Consider the following 4,679-nt stretch of genomic DNA (forward strand, 5'->3'; position numbering starts at 1 on the left):
TTTTTTTTTTTTTTTTTTTTTTTTTTTTTTTTTTTTTTTTTTTTTGAGACAGAGTCATGCTTTATAGTTCAGACTGGCCTTAAAGTCACCATGTAGCCTACGTTGACCCTGAATTCACAGCCAGCCTCCTGTCAGCCTCCCAGAATATTGAGAATTCAGGCATCTGCCACCACACCCAGCTGTAAATTTACTTCTTGAAGCCACTTAATGATTTTACTAATTACTGAATAAACATGCTAGTCACACAAAAGTAGCAAATATAGATAAGCAAGGACAATGTGCCTAGAAGTTCCAGCTGCTCATCTCTGAAAGTAGATAGAGGCAATTTTTCCATTGGCTAAATATGCACACTCATTAGAATGTTTTTTAATTTACTTAACTATTCTGTTGCAACATTTAGTATGCATGCTGTGTTTTTCTTTTAGATATCCTGCTGGAGTAAAAAACATGACCACATATCTCTGGATTTCAGAGCTTTTCTCCTAGGATCAGATTCCAACAGGGTTCAAAGGAGTCAAAGGTCATAAATAAATGCTCCTGGGCCTCCAGCTTTGTCCCCTATTGGACAAATCTGTCTTTGCCCCTGTGGCACTTGTGGCTCATACACGCTGTACACGTGACAATGTCATCTGGGAGTCATGACAGCTCAGTAAGGATGCTTATATTCGATTGCTACACAGGTAAACATTTTTTTCCAGCAATCGCTACCCCTTATGATTACCTCTTTTCTGATTTCTCCACTTATTCCTTTAGTTGCTAACATAGCATCTCTATTAGTGGGCACACTGAGGCATATTCACCTTTAGATAGGAAACATCACCTAGTCCTGTCAGCTTGACATATTTACCACTTAGTAAAATGTGTGGAAGAGACAAGGAAAACGTATTTCTATCAATCTTTGTGTTACTGGCCTCTTGATTTTTTTGAAAAATAAGAAAGATGAAGTAGATTTTTTTGACCTTTGGATTCTTCAATTACCGTGCCAAGCTTTGGAGACAATTAAGACATAAATATTCTTTGTATAGGAACTTATCCTTCCTAATCCATGATTGATACCTTGTGCTGAAGTAGCTCGGTGGTGCACAAAAGACCTGGACACAAACATGTTAATAAAAGGTGGGCGGTCAGATGTGTTTAAACAGAAAATGAGAAAGAGAGAACAGAACCTGCCTGCCTTAGCTCCTGAGCCCTCCGTTTCCCTCTGAGTCACTGGCTGGCATGAGCCTGGATGGTGCCACCTGCTGGCGGCCATCAGCACTGTGAGAAACGGCTCCTGAGAAAGGACCAAGTTTCCAACAGGGGCAGAGATTGTGCTTGAGAATGTAAGCGTGTTTTGAACTAGTAAACATAAGCCAAAGATGGCCTCCATTAAGCCAATGACTGAATGCTCCTAAATAAACCTGGTCTGCAGACTGACTCTCCAACCTTGCTTCTAACATTGCAACATGTTGGTGATGACAGTGATAATGACAATGGTGATGAAGGACAGCTAAAAGATCTTGCAAGGTTGTGGAAGCAGCCTGGAAAAGCAACCTCCCTGCAGCCCTTCAGAGGAGGGATGAACAATTTTAGCTCTATAAGGAAACTGGGCCATTAAATCACTAAGTTGTTTGAATTTTTGATCCTCCTGCCTCAGCTTCCCAGAGCTCTAGGATTATAGGCCTGCAGCACCATGTCCAGAGATAATAGATTACCTTTTATCATCTTTCCATTTATTTAAAGGGAAAACAGAGGTGAGAAGGAGTCTTGGAATTGAAGCTAGCTCAGGTAGGTATATTTTGCTTTAAAAAAACAAGATCTTAAAGCCCCAAATTCATAAGATGAAAATTTAAAATGACTGATGGCATTACAAAGGAATTTCTGTGTGGCAAAATATGCTTTCTATTTTTTAAAATGTTGACATGTGTTTCCTGATACCATTTTTTTTTTCCAGTGCAGCAACCCCGGTAACAAAATAAAATTAGTTTGAAATGCAAAACTTCACTCATCCTTTGATTCCTTCACATAGATTCCACACGGGCTGATGGGGAGAGTACAGCAGGAAGGAGGTGCACTGGGTTCCAAGTGGGACAGGACTTCCAGGTACTTTTCTCTCTGCAACAGTGACAGTGCGAGTTTTTCTTTGCCCTTCCAGGAGGATGTGCTTTTTCGGCTAAACTCCCAGCTAGAGAGCCTGAGGGCTGATGGTGGAGAATGCAGCACTTCACAGTGAGTCTGTGGCTGGGCTACCGAGCAGCAATTGAGAAGGACCTGGCTGCTGGGACCTCTGAGTCCCCAGTCTAGTGGTGTTTAGTGTAAGGCTGAGATTCCCATGAGGGGCTCTCAGCCCATCTAGTGATTTTGAAAAAGAAAACAGAACAAAACTGAAAGGCACTTTGAGAACCAAAGAATCAACACAAGCCTAGGCAGTCACTTTGTAGCCTTTGTGTGTGCATGTGTGTTTCTGGTACTGGAAATAGAATGCAGGACCTTCACACTGAGGTACATACCCAAACCTATTTTCCAGATAGGGTCTCCCTAAATTGCCCAGGCTGGGCTCAAACTTACGTATTCCTCCCTCAACCTCCCAGAGTACTGAGATTACATGTACCACCACAACCAGATTTTTCTGTTTTTGCTGAATGAAGAGCCTTTCTCATAAGTCCTAAGTGGGACAGAGACCCAGCAGCTGGATGCCAATAAATAGACACCCGTGTGTGGGCATCTGTGGGCTCCCCACAGGGTTCTGGAGAGGCCCAAAGCCAGATGCCCTGATTCTCTGGCTGTCTGAGGTACATCTGCAGGTGGCCTTGCAGGGACAGTTTTTCAGTCAGGGAGTGTATGTGACAGGCACATCTCACACATCTAGCCTGCTTTGCTCCCTCAGAAGAGCCCTCATTTCCCAGCTCCTGCAGGTGAGCCATCAGAGCTCTGAACCCACCTGCAGCTCTCATGACTTCGGGACTTTAGGACCTGAAGGTACACAAAGATGTATTTCTGGATGCAAAATGCATCTGGACAATTCCAGAACAGCTTTGCTGCTCCACCCCTTAACCCCCACTTTTAAAGACAGGATCTTCCTATGCATTTCAGGCTAGCTTTGAACTCACTGTGTAGCCCAGGCTGACCTCGAACTCACAGCGATCCTCCTGCCCCAGCCTCCCAAGTGCTGGGGATTACAGGCACAAGCCACCACACACAGTACTCCATTGCTTTTTGAAAATATGGTCATTTTTCTAGAAGCCCAGTTACTTCATTAATCTTGGACAAAAGAGAAGAATGGAAAGAGAGTCTTGGGAGCATTTTGTCATCTTCAGGTAGCAGCTGGTTTAAAATCTGATCAAAACACACTGAAATAAGCACAGTAGCTACAGGGGTAGTTCTGGGTGTGGGAAGCCCTGAGGAAATCCCTCCTGAAAGTTCACTGGATCTCAGTTCCAAGCACAAAAATTTCAGGGTCAGAAAACTGCAATGCTAAAATCTTAAGCCTTGATTCTTGACCAACCTTTCTTTCCCTGCATCTTGATAACCACTGTGCTAAAGCAGATGGTTTGTTTCTAACAGTAATCATCTCCAGTCCCTCCTCTCAGATCCTGTGTCCTTTTGGGTCCAGGAGACATGGCTCCAGGAGTCTCCAACCGAGAGCATGTGGATGGCCAGGGTGAAGGGGGCACAGGGGCCAACTGCTGGGATGAGGGGTGCCCATATCTCTGTGGCTTCCAACTGCTATCAGAAAGTGCCACAGACCCCCAGTTTATAATCAGAAACTTTGCTATGATTCTGGTGGCCAGAAGTCCGAGGTCAGGTGACATCTCGGCCAGGTTCTGGTGAGAGCCATATCCCCATCATCTCTGTTGTTTGGAAAACTGATGTTAAATTCAATCTCTGTTCCAGACTGCTTGAGAACAGAGGAGGTTATTCTTTTTGCTTTTTGAGATAAGGTCTAGCCAAGTCTGGTCTCAAATTCAAATTCTCCTGCCTCAACCTCCGCAAGTGCTGGGATCACAGGAGTAAGCCACCATACCTGGCCAGGGGAGGTTATTCTTTAGATTCACAAAGCTCTTTGAAGATGTGTTTTCATCAGCTCTTTCCATAATGTGGTTGAGAAGTGGGGTGCCCAGCCAATAGGCCAGAGCAGCAAAACTCTGGCAGAGGGGAAATCGCAGGCTGTGAGTATTAGAAGAGAAGCACCCCACAATTCCAGCCAGCCCCATCCCAAGGGCCACAAACAAGCAATTGAGCTAGAAAAGGTACCTGCAAGGGTGGGAGTGGCTGTTGGGCCAAGTCAGAATTATTAGTTATATGCTCTGCCTCACATATGTGCTGGGAATTCATGGTAGGGCTGCAAATCTCTGGGATCTCAAAAACTCACACATCAGTGGTGATTTGTGTTTGTAAAGTGAATACTTTACCTTTAGACACTGTGATCCTGTACTTTTTCCTACAGCTGTTTACTGAACTATGTGTTTCTAGGAGAAGCTCGGCTTCCCTGTCTCCTTCTTACCTGATATCTTCCCCTGGGCAAGACAAAGCCCAAGGCCCTGGCTGCACTTGGCCCTGGGTCCTGGACTTCACAGCCTCCAGAATCATGATCTAGATAAAGTCTTGCTGTCATAAATTACTCTGTGTGGGAATCTGTTATAGCAACCCAAAGCAGACTAAGACACCAGTTAAATATCAAGTAGAAAAAAAAAAAAAAA

This window comes from Fukomys damarensis, unplaced genomic scaffold, assembly GCF_012274545.1.
Source record: "Fukomys damarensis isolate Sample0158 unplaced genomic scaffold, DMR_v1.0_HiC HiC_scaffold_16, whole genome shotgun sequence".
Classification (NCBI taxonomy): domain Eukaryota; kingdom Metazoa; phylum Chordata; class Mammalia; order Rodentia; family Bathyergidae; genus Fukomys; species Fukomys damarensis.